This window comes from Lonchura striata, chromosome 1 (genome assembly GCF_050655825.1).
Source record: "Lonchura striata isolate lonStrDom1 chromosome 1, ASM5065582v1, whole genome shotgun sequence".
Taxonomy (NCBI): domain Eukaryota; kingdom Metazoa; phylum Chordata; class Aves; order Passeriformes; family Estrildidae; genus Lonchura; species Lonchura striata.
Window position 1 is genome coordinate 28,525,081 of NC_140703.1, and position 15,645 is coordinate 28,540,725.

Consider the following 15,645-nt stretch of genomic DNA (forward strand, 5'->3'; position numbering starts at 1 on the left):
AGTTACCAAACTGAATCTCTCTGCCCTTCTCTGAGTGTGGGGGAGGCTGTACCTGCCTCATAGCAGTTCTGTGCAGTTCAGTAAATGAAAAAAAGCTTATGTCATAACTTTGGGATGGTCAGTAGCCTGATGAGATCTTTAAAATCCTTGTCTGGGCTTTTTTCCCTGTCTCCTTACTGGAGGAAAGTGGAGAGCTCTCCTTGTGTGTTTTGATTGTAGGGGCCAGGCAGTGCTTTGGGAGCAGCCCTTCGGGCTGTGCAGAGCATAACTGCTCAGAGACTCCTGGCAGCAGGCCAGGCCATGTGGCAGGAGCTGAAGGTTTTATGCCATGATGCTCTTTTTGCCATTAGGTATGGATCAGTTTGCTGGGTTGGATGTATCTGGGAGTATTTGGGAGCCATAGGTAAGACACAAGCATGCTGTTTCCACCCTCCTGCTGGCATTAGTGCTTCCCTCAGCAAGGGTACAAAGGAGGACAGGTGTCTGAATTGCCTTAGTTCCTGTGTCCTGCAAAGCTCTCCAGAAATCCCTTAGTTCCTGTGTCCTGTGAAGCTGGCAGCTGAGCCCTGGAGATGATTCCCCAGGCTGAATGTGCACTTAAACATCTGTTCAGCTTATCCTGTCCAGACCCCAATGGTATGTGTATCTGTGGCAGATGAAGAGATTAGCATCTGCTGCTTTAAGTGGATGTAGGAGCAGTCTCCTGCAGTCATTAGCTTAGCGGTGGAATTGCTTTGAAGCAGATTTAGTGGCTGAAGTTGAAGTCCAGGAGTTTTCTCCTGGGTAAAGAAGAACTTGAGGCCTGTTGGGTGAAGTAGGTCTGGACTCTGGTTTGCTTTTCTTCTCTGAAAATATGAAAGGGAGAGCCCTTGGAAGTGCACCAATTGACTTAATTAAACGTCTCTTTCAGGATTTCAAAAATCTGTTGGTTTTCTTGTGAAATCAATTTTTTTGAGTTTAACTGCTCTGTGGTCAGTGATTCAGCATAACCTATATGATGAGAGAGATGGAAAGATGACTACCAGAGTTTCCCTGTGCTACAGTGTTGTGCCTTGAGGTGTGATGAGGCAGTTCAATTGTAAGTGAATTCTGCAGAGAAAGCTTGGTATGTGTCTGTATTTACCCATATACACACACAGAGCAGTTCTGGTTTGAGAGCATGTGCTTGGTGGTAGATTATGAGTTTGTGTTCAGAGGAATTGAGATCCTACACCTGCTGAAGTCTGCATGTCTAACTTGCCATTGGAGGCAAAGAATTTACTTGAGAATCAAGGCTTGAATATTTAATAGTGTGTGTGTTAGAAGCAGTGTTTTCTCCAGCTCTTTCTTTGCAGCAGGGTTTTGAAATGTCTTGGGTGATACTAAGGCAGCAAAGAGTTGTAAAACTTAGGATAAAATCTGACATGTATGAAAACTTGTAACTTCACGTTTGTTGGCAAGCTGACTTCAGTTTTGTTTGGTACATTGAATGCAAGCCATGTAACACATGGATGCTCCAGTGTCTTGTGTTACAGAAGAGACTCATCAAGCATGTCTGATAATGCTAAACTAATGTTGCTTTTTCTTTGTTTGGCAGATGAGCATAATGTACTGGCATGTGTTTTGAAACCTGTTTGTCTTTCCATATTTACTGCTACAAAGGTAAAGCTGTGGGTTTGATCAGGGGCTGGGTGTCTCACAGCTAAGGAAGAGTTTGTTCTCTGTGTGTTACTTAGGTGTAAGAGCTCTTGATCTTGATAAAGATTGTGGCTCCAGTGTAACAAACTGCATAAAAAGTGAATGTAGTTAATATCTCCTTCAGCTTCTAAGGGCTTAGGATTATGACATGTTTGTGAAACACAAAAAAAAAATTCATGATCATATTTGCAGCATAATTTTGCAGAGTCTTCATTAAGGTCTTGTCATGCTTGTTGATGGAATGTAGGTTGGGGTCACAAAGCGCTGCCTCCTGCCCCTGATTCTCTGGCTGAGGCATGAGGCTGGAGTGGGAGGTCTGTTGATGGGAGAATGTGAAGACATGTAAGGACAGTCTGGATTTCAGGAAGGTTGGAGAAGCAGCTTTGTGGGTGTGCTGGAAAGGTGGTTCTAATTATGATGGAGTAGCCATATACCAATTGCTGCTGCCTTTGGGCTCTTCTTGCCACCATGCATGCTTGCCTTATCCTAACTCTTTTTAGAGGGGTCTTGGGGAGGTTTTGAGCTGCCACCTGGAAGGAAGCAGCTTGCTTTTTACAAGTATATCTATCTGGCTGTCTCCTCAAGTCAAAACCTTTTGTCTCTTTATGCTCTCAAATATCTTAAAAGTTTTGATGGCAAACAAACATGGAGTCTGTCTTCCTTATCAGTCTAGTGTGCTCTGGAGAAACTGTTGGTGAGAAGGGACTTGAGAAATCTTATGTTGTTCAGTGTTGCTTCTTGGAGTAGTTCTGTGTTTTTTCCTTAGCAAAATTGTTGAATATCACCCTTTTTGATCCAAGATGGAAGCTTTCCAATTCTAGGTCTTTTCTGATGAGGCAGAGGGAGCTGCTATGTAAGTATGAGAGCAGCTTTTTTTCTGGGGGAGAAGGGAAGAAAACAATAGCTCAGCCACCCTTCTGGCAAACCATGTTTTTGTGAGGCAGGGTACAGACAGGATTTTCCACCCTCCTTGGCTGCAGATGCGGTAAAGAAGTTGAAAGTGCTGAGTTAGGTATTCCACTCCACCCCTGAGAGCCCTAGGTCCAGGAGGGTAAGCATATTTGAGTCTAGTTCCCCAAATTCATATTATAATCAGCCTATTAATAGGCTGTCTTGGTCCCACCCCCCGTACTTTGGCTATAACTTTTCTTCTGGGAGACTTGACTGCCAAAACGAACGTTCCCTTTGGCATTGATTCAGGAGCTTGGAGGGGAGAGGTAAAAATTAAATAGGAGTCTTAATGAGTGTGGTGCCAAGTCTCAGCTCACTGCTCTGCTGCTCCTGGTAGGAAGGGTTGCCACACAGGGCAAATGCTTTCTGGTGGTATGTGTAGGTGAAGAGCAGGGAGCAGCAGAGATGCAGGCAAGGTCAAGCCTGGGAAAATACAGGAGGTTGGGTGGGAATGGTGGTGAGACTTTGAAAGCAACAAGAAAGGGAAACAAAGGTGGGGGAGGACAATAGTAGATAACTTTTCAGTTGAAAGGCTGATACCTTTGAGAGTGGAGGCTTGGATTTGCAGCTTTGGTTTTTCCCTATAAATAGGGATGCTACTGACTCTTGTCATCCAGAGTTCAGTAGTATCTTTATGGTTCAGAAACTGTGTAGGAAGGATCTTGCTGGAGAAACCCCTCCTTTCCTGTAGTTAGGGTGCTAACCATATTGCCTTCCTATCCAGTGAATACCCTTTCCCACCCTAGAGCTTTACTAGTCTAGGCAGCTCAAGATAATGAATGTTTCCTAATACACATGGTAATTACTGATCTTTCACATAGACTGAATGTTGGCCTGCAGTGTAGTTAGTCTTGGTTTCTTAGCAATGTTTGAGAGTGGGTCCTTCTCCTCCCTTTTGCTCATCCTTGCAGCAGGTATATGAGGAGCAGAGCTGTGATAGTTTATATTGTGTCAGCTATTTAAAGGAGTTGGAGTTTCAGTCTTCTGTCTCTTGTAGTTTACCCCAGCTGGCAGGTGAGTATCATGCAGCCCCTCACTCACACCTTGCTCTGTAGGATGGGAATGAGAATCCAAAAAAAGATAAAATCTGTGGGTTGATATGAGAACAAATTAATATTTTAATTAATGTAACTAAGTATAATAACATTGATAATAGTAATTGTAATGAAGAAGGGAAAGAGAGGGAAATAAAACCTGAGGAAGGCAAGTGATGCTCAATGCAGTTGCTCTCCACCCAGTGACTGATGCCCAGCCCATTCCTAGGCAGTGATTGGTGGTTCCTAGCCAGCTGTCCTCAGTTGAAACACTGAGCATAATGTTCTGTGACATGGAATATCCCTTTGGCCAGTTTGGGTCAGCTGTCCTGGCTGTGCTCCCTCCCAGCTTCTTGTGCAACTCATCACTGAATGGCAGAGCATGGGAAAATGAAAAGTCCTTGACTTAGAGTAAGCAGTGCTTAGCAACAATCCAAACATCAGTTTACTAGGAAGAAAAGTAACGCAATCCCAGAAGAAACCAGGACATTGTCCTTTCTAATGTGGACTTGCCTTTATGAAGCTGGTGGGGAAGCCTATGACACCTTTGGAATCAGGGTGCAAGTTTTGCAGATGGCTGTGAGCTGGTCAGTGTTCTCTCATCAATCTAATTAAGAGAAGCTTGGTACTCAGAAATAGCAGTTCTGTATGGTAAAAGTGTACTTGAACATTCCCTGTATCCCTGTTATCCATCTCCATTTGCATGGGTGTTTGCTGAACTGTGGTTTAAAAAATAAATTAAGCTGTGGCTTAAAAATAAGGGGGACAGCTGCTTCCTCAAAACAAGTCCCTGTCTCTGAAAACCCAGTACCTTATTATCAATACCTTACTGAGGGACCTGGTGGCTTGCACACACTCACAAAAGAAAGGAGGTGCAGACATGTTCTGTGGAAGGGGATCATGTTCAATCTGTCTCCCAGCTGCTTTGAGTGTTTGTTGGTCCTGCTGCTTATAAAGCTGATCTCTAGTATTTACTGATTAATCTGATGAAGGATCTCTCTTGTCAGGCATTCCTTGGTGCCACTGGTTCTTAGTTCACCGCTGAGGGAATATGTGGAGGGCTAAGGAGTGGGAATAGGCTTCTCCATATTCCAGCCTGCAATTTGTAAGCCTTGACATCTGATCTTGTTGCTCAGGTATACCTCCCCATATCAAGGGTGCTAATGAAGAGCACGAGTTCAGCTATGAATTGGAGTCTTGTCTTGAGTCTTGTCAACTTACCTGGAATTCTGTCAATATTTATGCTGTTTTAAAATCTTATTCCTCAAAAGGAAAGCTTTCATGGAATATAGACACCTTGGTTTCTGTTTCTAGGCATGGTTGAAACCATGGATTTAGGAAGTTGGTCTCTTCCCTGAGCAAAAGCTGCTGAAATCTTGCTGGTTTCTGTTGTAGGACTGAAGCCCCCACATACACTTCTGGGATATTTCTGCTTCCAGTAGGGCAGTCAGAAAGGACTGCAGGACAAGTATTGGTGCACCATAGTGCAGTGCTCTACCTGCTGAGCTAAATCCTGCTGGAGACACTCCAGTCTTTTCCTTCTCCCCTGTGTGCAGCTTGTTTGCTCTGTGTTCCCAGGGACCTGAGGAATTACACTGACTCTCCTTTCTCCTTGGGGTTTCTTCAACCTCACCATCTTCTGTAATGATGCACGCTGATGAAATTGATTGAGCTGATGAGTTTTTACCTTGTTCTGCAGCAAAATAACTGTCCTGCTGCTTTGATTGCAGGAACTTGCTAGAACAGTATGTTACACAGACTTTGCAGACCAGCTTTGTTGCTGGAGCTTCTGGCCTGTGTGAAATTAGCCTTGTCCTTGAATACGTTTCCGCTGTCGTGAAATCTGTACAGGTATCTTGGTGCCCATTTGTGTGATTTTCTCCTGCCCATCACCAAATGGGATGAGCAGAAGCATTGATCAGTCTCCCTTCCTTAGAAGTTCTAGGATAGGCGGCTAAATGGGTGCTAATTGCATCTGCAGGTGTGAAGCTCCTGGGGAAACTGAGGGGTCTCCTCCAGAGCAGCTTCTTTAGCACTGAGAGGTGTCAGACTTGTGACCCCCCCAACCAGTGTCTCTCCCACAGCACTTCACAAAACTGCGTTTACAACCACCTTTGCAACTCATCATCGCTGCAACTTCTTGCAGCTCATCTGGGTTGCTTTTCCATGCTCCCAGTCCTGAAACGTTCACAGTGGGCAGTTGAGCATTATTAGCACCTTTCAAACACCCCATGCCATGAGGTAGTCATGGAATAGGGAAGAAAGCTCTGACTTGTGGATGAACTGATAATGACCTATATAGGAAGAGCTTTTCAGACACATTCTTAACCATTTTTAGTCACGGGCCATACTTTCCCCCTCCCCTGTGTCTGCTGCCTCACCTCTGGAGGATGGTGCTGCAGAGACGTGACTGCTCTGGCCAGGAGGGCACCCTTGGAATTGCAGAAGGATATTTTCCAGTAGCCTCTGGGGAAAACAAAAAAAAAGTGCTGTTCCCTGCTGAGTAGGGAGCAGTCTCCTTTGATGTTCCAGATGAGTTATGGGAATGGTGCCTCGTTCTGTTTTACAAGGGTCTGTTTGGTGGTGCAAGGGGTGCGTTGCCAGCAGAGTTCAGCTAGGACTTATGACATGGGTCAGAGCAACACCTCATTAAGAGGCTGCTGGTTTGTGACAGATGTGAACAGCAAGCTCCAGGAAATGCCAGGTACTCTTCAATAGAGGTGAGAGGAAGTCTAGGATGGACTGTAAGTATTAACAACGTGCATAACTTGTCTGGAAGTTTCTGATGTGGTAAAGTCTGTCTCTGAAGCCATGGAGGGTGTGGGTTTCTGAAAGGAGCAAGTTTTCCTCAGTTGCTATATTTTACATACGGGTTTTCATGTGGAACTGCTCCTCCTTTTGATAAAGGGGAGAGAGCTGGGGGAGCTGAAGTGCCTGCTTCTTTATACCCTTCTCTTTTCCCTTCCTCGATCTTGATCCCTGATCTGCTCCCAGCACCCTCTGTGCACACACCATCTCTCCTCTTTGGGAGGAGAGTGAGCTGAGTACACCAGACACCAGGCCAAGTACCAGTCTTATTTGTGCTCCTGCAGATGCGCCAGGCAGCAAGGGTAAGTGGCGCAGGCTGATTGTTATACCCTGGAGCAATCTTGCATTTTTGGAATACTTAATACTTTAAAAGTTTACAAGCCTACCTGCAGGTGAAGTGCCCGCTGTCAATTATTAACCCACATGGCCAGTACAGTGCTACTTGCTCCCTGGTTAGGAGCTGCTCGTCTTTCTGAAAGTGATGGTGTGGAGGAAATGCCATTGGGTTCATCTGCAGGGATTTCCTTTCTTGTTGGTTTATCTTTCAAAACCAACACTGCCCAGAAGTCCAAGAACGGTATGTGCTGCAGCCTACCCTGTACTTAAGGGGTTTGTTGTGGAATTTCTGTTCCACTGCTGGCCGTGCCCTCTGAAGTGCCTGCGTACCACCCACAGAGACAGATGGCCTCCCCAAGCTGCTGAACAAATTTTGTGGCCATGAAGGTACTTTTATCTTCGAATGCTGCAAAAAAATTTCCACCCCCTCAACCTTTGACGGTCTGTTTCTTGTGGTAAATGATGAAATACAAATATTCTGCAAAGAAGTGAGCTGTGTGCCCTTTGGGGGAAAAGAGGAGGCTCATATTTTGCTAAGAAGACAAGGAATTGCGAATTTACAGTTCTCATATAGCACAAGTCCAATAAATATGGAAACTAATTCCTGACTCTAACCTGAAGAAGTAAAGTTAATAGGGAGCTATGTGGTAGTAATAGATTTTTTTAAAATTTATATATTAATGGCTATAAAATTGAAGGCAATATTTTCACTTATTACTTGATTACCCCTCCAGTACATGCTTAAATGAACTTCAGTGCTTATATTTCTTTTTGTTCAGTGTAGGTCGAGTGGGGACATCAGCTGACAATGTGGGGAGAGCTTTTCCCTGGCTGACAGGAAAACAGATTCCTGGCACAACAGTAAGGATCTTGGCTGTGGTTTGGAACTTCAGGCTGCTGACTCTGGCTTGCATTCCTCTAGTCCTGGTAGAGGGCTGGTTATCTGCATCCTTGCTGGGGCTGGATTTTTTTCTCTCAGCTTGGAGCTGCAGGTCATGTCCCTGTGGCCCCAGTGTTGTTCATAGGGTTGCTGTTATAAAATCAGGTGGCTCTTGCTTGTGCAAAGCTTGCTGGTGTGGAACTTTGTGAGGAATGCTGTGTTCCACGGTGGAGGGATGCTGTGCAGGGAAGACTGGGCTGTAGTTTGAGATCTGATACCTCTCTGTGTGCAAAGGTCTGCTAGTGGCTAACATGGATGCTGCCTCTTCAGGCCTGTCTCTGTCGGCATGCAGAAGAACAACATTCCCAGGTGTTTGGAGAGGAACCCTAGAACAAGTTAAAGCTGCTCTATTGACTCAAAAGACAGCCTCATTCAAAGTCCTGCCACATTAATCCCATCCCCACCTGGGAGTCAAAGAGATACTCTCTATTTCCTGAGAGAGCATCTGACCAGGCAGCTGTAGGATCAAGAGCTGAATGCTGATGTTTCATGGCTGCAGCATCTAAATGTGAAGTCCTATTACAGCACTGGAGTTTCACTGCCAGTAGAAGCTTTGAACCCTTTGTTATTCCCTTGGAATTAAAGCAGTACTTGTTAGCTTTGACTTAAAAGAAACACCCTAAATCAGCAGCTAACCCCTTCTCCCACCCTCAAAAAAAACTACTAACAAAAAGCCCCACCCTTAGTTACTTCATCACTATTCATGTAGCTTGAAAAATTCCTTGGCTAAAGACTGGCTTTATTTGAAGCATGAAGAGTGGCTTTAAATTATCTCGTGTAAATGCAGACTCTTACAAACTTCTTGCCATACCTGCCAGTTCCTGCATATACTTTTTTTCATTTGAGGCTCAGACTAATCAGAGGCATAGTATGTGTGTATGCTGGGAAGAGGAAATGCATCACTGTTGTGAATTATGCTGCTCCCAGGAACTGGAAATGGTAGTCTGGGTCCCATATATTCCTGACTTCTGTGGGGTTCCTGGGTGCTTGAGCTGGAGGGTGCCCTGTAGCTCAGGACTTGGGGGTGTCTGGTATTTCATCCTTTGTGTCTGCACTGAGTGCCTGTCTCAACTCACCCTTGCATGCAGGCTAAGCTTGTGATCTTGCTCCTAACTCCTGTGTTCAGAGGGTAAAGCACACCTTAGTATTGTTCTGTCCCCCTGAATTGTTTGAAAGTCTCTAAATCCTAAATACAACCTGAAGTGTGTAGAAACTTTTGAAAGAGGTTGCACCTCCCTCAGAAATACTTGGTACACCCTCAATTACATAAATGTTTGATCATAGTTCCGCATCACTTCTTAAGCTAATGCTGCTGCAGAAAAAATTCTGTCAGCAGCCTGATCCTTCCTCACCCCTCCCAAAGAAATATTGTCTAGTTGCACAGCAATGCAGTGGTGGAACTGGGGAACCTGGTAATTTATATCTCTGTTACCTATCCATGTAGCTTTGCAGTTTGTGTGTGTATTTTTTTAGTTGGATTATTTTGCTCAGCTTAATTTCTGCAGTCTTCTTAACTATCCTTGTGGTGTTTAATGGTACCAAAGGCTTGTGGCGAGAGAGGAAAGGTTTGGTGGAGCTGAGGGAAAGATGCAGGATAGAATTCTCTCATGGCCACAGAGAGACTGACATTCAGCTTGTCATTGACCAGGACCCCCAGGTCCCTTTCTGTGTAACTGCTGTCCAGCATCTCATTTCCCAGTCTCTCTATAGTTCCAGAATTGTCCCCACATGCAGAATCTGTCCCTTCATATGGTTGGTAATTTCTCAGCCCTGTAATTTGCCCAGGTCTCTCTGTAGGGCCTCCCTGCCTTCAAGGGCATCAGCTGTTCCTCCCAGCTTTGTATCATCTGCAGGACTGCTTGGTATCCCTTCCAGTCCTGTGTCCAAGGCATTTATGAAGATATTGAAGAGCACAGGGCTGAGGATGGAGCCCTGTAGAACCCCACAAGTGGCAGGTCTCCAGTCTGATGTCACACCACTGACTGTAACCCTTTGTGCCTGACCCAGCTGCTCACCCATCACATGATGTGTTTATCCAGCTGAATGCTGGACATCCTGTCTAGTAGGATCCTTCGAGAGACAGTATCAAAAACTTTACTGAAATCCAAAAAGATTACACTAGCTGGCTTCCCTTGATCAAGTAGCTGGCTTACCTTGTCATGAAAGGAATTGGGGTTTGTTAAGCAGGACTTTCCTCTCATGAAGCTGTGCTGGCTGTGTGTGATGACTGTGTTATTGTCACACTTTCAGGTATTTTTCAGTACCTCTCAGAATAATCTCCATATGTTTGCCAGGCACTGAAGTGACACTGACAGGCCTGTAGTATCTGGGATCCTCCTTCTTGCCTTTCTTGAAAATCAGGACAATGACTGCTCAGAAATCCTCAAGAGAGGCTTTGTGATGACATCAGCCAGCTCATTGAGGAGTATTGCATGAATCCCATCAGCCCCCATAGATTCCTGCAGTCTGCAGGAGCCCTCCTTGGTGGGGCACAGCTCTGTCTGCAAATTTGCTCCTCTGCTGAGCCTTGGGGAAAGGAGAGCCTCCAAGTCCTTACTTCTCCTCCCCAATCCATCTGACCTACAGAGGACCAGCCTTGGCCTAAGCATGAGGGATTGGTCTGGAGCACCTCAGGTCATGTCCTTGAAGATTCAGAGCTGGACATGGTGCACAAATGGATGATAGCTTACTTCAGTGGATTTGGTTTATAGTCATATCTCCAGCTGTGAGACTGGACATCGTAAATTATTATCTTGAGCCATGCAAATATCCTTCTACAGGGCTCATTGGCCTCAATAATCTGCTCAGCTGTGCAAATGTTAACTGTAAGATTGACTTCAGCAGTGTTCCTGACTATCTCAAATTGGTCATGGGTCTGTGTTGAATTGGGTGTGGACAAGTGGATCCCTTTGAACTCCTGGCAGATGGATGCAACACCCACAGTGCCTGAATAAGCCAACTTGTCCTTTCTTTGTCAACACCTGTGTATTTCTGGGGTGCCTGTGTCTACCATGCTGTGCAGGTTTGTGGGGAAGGCTCAGGAGCAGCTTCTTTCCATCACCTTTTCACTTAACTTGTTCCCTTTGTGTTCTTCTCTCACTGCTTTCCTTCCCAAACTGCCCATTTGCTTATAATAGATGAAGAAAGCCTTTCACAGTTTTGGCTTTACTTTAGTGTGAGCAGACAGTAGCTGGTAGTTTGCTTATGTTTTTTTCCTCATGAATAAGCAAGATAGTACTCTCATTAGCTCCCTGGACGATACCCCCAGCACCTGGCAAAACCATATCATGGAGACAAATGTTTGGCGTGCTAGCAGTGCCCTTGGTGTGCTAGCAGACCCCTTTCTGAGCTCTAGCTCCTGGATCCAGTAGCTGCTGCTCTCCAGGTCCAGTTAAACTACTGGTGGCTCCTGAGGGTGCTGGGTGGGGCTTGAGGTGTGGATGTCTGGCCAGGTGTTGTTTTGGTTCACTGTAGGTGTCTGGGACATGGCAGATACATGGCAGGGCACAGGCAGCTCCTTTGCCTCTCATGTTTCTTGTCTGTGTTGCAGCAGACCCTGGAGCTGGTAGCAAGTGTTCTCTTTCTGTTTGATGAGAAGGTAGTGCCTTTGCCTGTTTGAATGTGTTCTATGCATCAAAGGGAAGTGGGTGTCTAGTTTGAGAGCTCTTGGGGCATCTGCATGTGGTTATTGGTGTCTGAGGAACTGGCTGAAATGCAGCCCAAGCTGTGAGTGCCTGAAAGATGCTATTGTGCCCTGGCTAATCCATGATGAGCTATGCCATTTGGATTTAATGGTTCTGCTAGGTATCTGCATGGTAGGTACTTGCAACAGCTCCTCACACAATCTGCTCCCCTTGGAGAGGTGGTCTTGCCGTAAGAGGATGTGGGCAGTTTGCTTTGGAGCCTGCTCTCCTGGCATCTGGGTTCCTCAGCCTTCTGAGGGAGAAGTTAGTTGCACCACATGTTCAGGCGTTCACAAGCTGCTCTTTCAGATGCAGCTCCTGAAGCTGCTTTTGTTGTACACTCACATCCATCCCCATGGATGAGCTGAGGCAACTGGGCCCATGTGGCTTTGCCACATGTTAGACTCCCTTTGGTGTTCTGTGAGGGGATGGAAGGGAACCTTTCCAGTTACCTAGGCTGACCTGTTGCAATAAAGCCTCCTAGAATTGCATACAGGGAACCTGGCAAGAAGCTTAGTCTCAGCAAGGGATTAAATCTTGTTTTTTTCCAAAGAGAGTCCTCTGCCTTCCATAGGAAGCTCTTCTGGTGCTCCAGAACCTCCATTGTTTCTAAAACTCAGGTTAGACTTTTACAGCTTATTTCATTTTCTGTCTGTTGAATGTGGTAGGTAACAAGTGTCCTTATGATCTTTGTGTCCTGTGGCACTGCATACTGTGAAATGAGATGTTCATGGTGTTACTGAGGAAGAGAAGTATGGTGCTGTCACAGCATCTGACCTCAACACAGTGATTGTTCTTTCCTGGCAAATCATATTATTGGACCTTCTGGACCACTCCTTGAGTGAGAGGACTGTGCTCTCCTCCTCTTCCTCCTCCTCACTACATATTACAATAGTGTTCTGGGTTTTTTCCTAGTCTGTTATGCTAGCTGCCACCTTCAGCTGTTGGAAGTGGAAGGAAGGGCAGTGCAGCTGTTGAGAAAGCATTCATCCAGTTTTGAGGTTCTACCAATAAAGGTGACTGGGGAAAACAGTCAGGCTGTGTGCTGGTACCCTAAAGACCAGTTAACTTCCTGAGCTAAAAGGCTTGGAAGTTTCTCAAAAGGAGAACTGCAGTGGGAGCATGCCATTGGGTTTACTGAGGTTTTATAGCTGCTGGCTAAAACTTTTTGCTCTGTACTTCTGTAGCAGCATCTTTTTAGTGCTGGCCTGGGAGTGCCTTTATAGGATTCCTCAGGAAGGCTTAAGTAAGTAGCTTGTTTAGTTTGTATGAGGTAAAGGAGTTGATTTCCCCCAGCCCTCAAGTTTGGTTATACCTTCCTGTAAAATCCTAGTTTTTAAAAATATTCACACCTTCTCTTCAAAACAAAAACATTCAAATGTAACAGCAAAGTTAGTAGTAGACTTGCAGGGATCTTTTTCTTTTTCACCTGTACTGGAGGGTTTTGACTAGGCTGCTTTTCAGGTTTGAGGAAAACAAGCTGAAAACCCAACCTGAAAATTAATTCTACTCCTCTTTCTCTCATTCAGAAAATTTCTGTGTTGAAATCCTTTCTACATCAGCAGTGAACTATTGTATTGCTTAGTTGGTGTGTTGATTCTGATTTTTGTCTTGCGAAAGATGAGACTTACAACGTCTGTTGGAGAGCAACATGTCTTGCACTACACAGGGCAGAAAAGGGCAGATCTGTGGTTAGAAACTTTAATAGTGCTTTCCTTAAATTTACAGCAGTCCTGTGTTGTTCAGATGTCCAGTATTGGATATAGATGGGGACACTTTAAAGCCATATCCTTTTCTTTCCATGTTGTTAAAAAAGGCTGTGAGGGGAGAGAAAATACAGAGATGGGTCATTGCAAAACCGAGGCAAACCTGGTGTGTGTTTGTGTTCCATATAAATGACACTATTAATGGATAGATGTTCACTTCCTTGGGGGCAGCAGCTGTGCTGCCATGAGGCTGACAACCTGCTACTATGATGAGGTTTTCTTCCCTTCCCTGAGAAAGGTTTGACCTTGCAAATTCTTTTCCCTGCCTCACCAAATGCCAGAAGTTGGGTATCTAAAACAAACTTGCTGTGTCCTGGTTGCCTGGTGCCTGTTCCAGGGAGGGCGAGGATTGCACTTGCTGCCTTAGCCAAGTGGAGATCTCACTTGTGGTTGTCTGACAAGAAAATGTGCTTTTCCTTTTCCTAGGAGCTGCAGTCCTGTTTTCTTGACTGTACCAAACTGAAATTCTCTTATAGTTATGATGATCAAAAGGCATTTTTCTGCTCTGCTTGTTTGGCCACAGCTGCTGGAGAAGTTCCCCGTCTTGGCATTGTTCTGTGGCATCTCTGCTGAGATCTAACTCGGGCTCTGTTTACTGGAGAGGACAAAACTGTAGCCAAGGAAGGCATTTGTGCTTCTGCCTGCACTGCAAAGTGCTTCTGCTTGACCTTGGTCTTCTTGGGAGCCTTGCACCAAGGTATTGCTTGGGAAGGACAGAGAGTAGCAAATCCTGTGCATCTTGCCAGCTCATGGCCACTGGTGTGGCAGTGCTGCCCGAGGTCACCTCTCTGGGCAGCCTGTGCTGGCCTCACCTGTAGCTATGACAGGCAGAGCAGGGAGCCAAGTCAGGATAGAGGATGGTGGCAATCCCTTCTGTAATCATCTTCAGCAGGGATACTGGTATGGGAAGCATTTTGATTTTAATTGTCTATTTCCAGTTTTATTTCTCATTCTGTTGACTTTGCTCTGGGAAAACAGTCCAACACAGTGAAGGATCAAGAACTTGAGCCCTAGCTCTGTGCTCTGGCAAAAGTGTATGAGAAAGGAAGAAAAGGGAGTTTTCTGGGAGGGAGGAGTGATTGTACAGCAATGGAAGGCAGGGCAGTCCTCTGAACCTGTCGGGTGTGAGCTGACAGCACTGCTAGAGAGTACAAAGTGCTGTGGATGGGCAGCTCAGTGCCCCAGGAGACCTCAGGATCTCTTACAGTAGGCAAGCTCGGTGCAATTGTAGGTTGGAGACATCTGGTAAGGCAAAGCTGGCTCTCCTTGGAAGGCTGTGTTGTGGAATCTTTTCTTAGCTTTTCTTTTAGGTGTCAGACTTCCCAATTGGCCATGGCAAGTGTTTAATGTGCCCGGAGACCTTGGCTTGTTTTGATACTGTGCCTATTTTGAGGAATGTTAAAAAAAATGTTATTTGGAGGAGAGGAGTCTGTGCTGGGAACCATTTGATTAAATAATCCCAGGCTTCCAGCACTCAATTAGCACAGCAGTCATTAAACCTCTGACTATCCCTGTGTATTTTAGGTGTGTGTGGCTCACTCTAAACCCTGATGCTGCAGGATCTGCATCCATAGCAAGAATGCTGTGGTAGAACAGCTCAGCTCTTTCTGGATGTGTACATAAATCTGTTGCAAAAGTGTGGGGCACTCCTCTGCCCTTGATGATTCTCAGTGTCTGCTGATGTTTGGTGTAGTACCGTGACAGGCTACATTTCTAGTTTAGCAGGAAAGCACAAAACTGCTAAAACCATCTGAGTGACAGGTGCATAGAGGTGTGGCTTCAATTTTTAATCTTTTTTTCTCTCCTTATTTTTTATTTTCACCAGTTCTTTCCACCACTTCATAAAACTCAAACCCCTTTTCCGAGAAACGACCGGTGTCCAAAGCCAGTATTTTGATGATCTAAACAGGCTTCTTTCCTTGTGCTTTGCCTCAGTATAGTACTGGCCTGTTTTCCTAGAAATACACTAAGAAAAGCCAATTTCAGTGTTGGTGTAGTTGTGTCACAGAAGGCAAATACTGAGTGGCCTCTGAGGTGCAGAGTATGGCAAGACTGCAAATATTCTAATCTTTTGTAGCAGCAAGTACTCAGGCAAAACTGCTCTGGACTGACTTACTCTTTTGAGAGAAAAAAATGGTTGCTACCTTTGTGTCACATAGTCCCCTCCTCCACTTCCTTGGATGCCCTGTAAAAGTTAATTCATTACTGCCAGTAAAGGGCTCTGCATTTCTCTGCTGCCAGATGCCACTGGGGTACTGTGTGCTTCTGCTGGGTCTGCTTGTTTGCTTTCCCTCTTGGCAGCATGCTGTGACATGGCCTTCTCCAGGGGAGTGAAACCAATCATTAGAAACAAGCAACCCTCCAACTGCACAAAACACAGAGCAACAAAGCCTGGAGCCTCACTGGCACTGCCTGCGAGGAAAACTCTGTTTACAGCAGGCTGCTGGGTT

The 15,645-nt window shown here is 45.4% G+C and overlaps 1 protein-coding gene across 2 annotated transcripts in view; it reads left to right on the top strand.

The window, feature by feature from the left end:
- Nucleotides 1–15,645, top strand: part of VANGL1 (VANGL planar cell polarity protein 1) — a 43,679-nt gene that overhangs the window by 13,793 nt on the left and 14,241 nt on the right. The gene's annotated exons all lie outside the window — the stretch shown is intronic.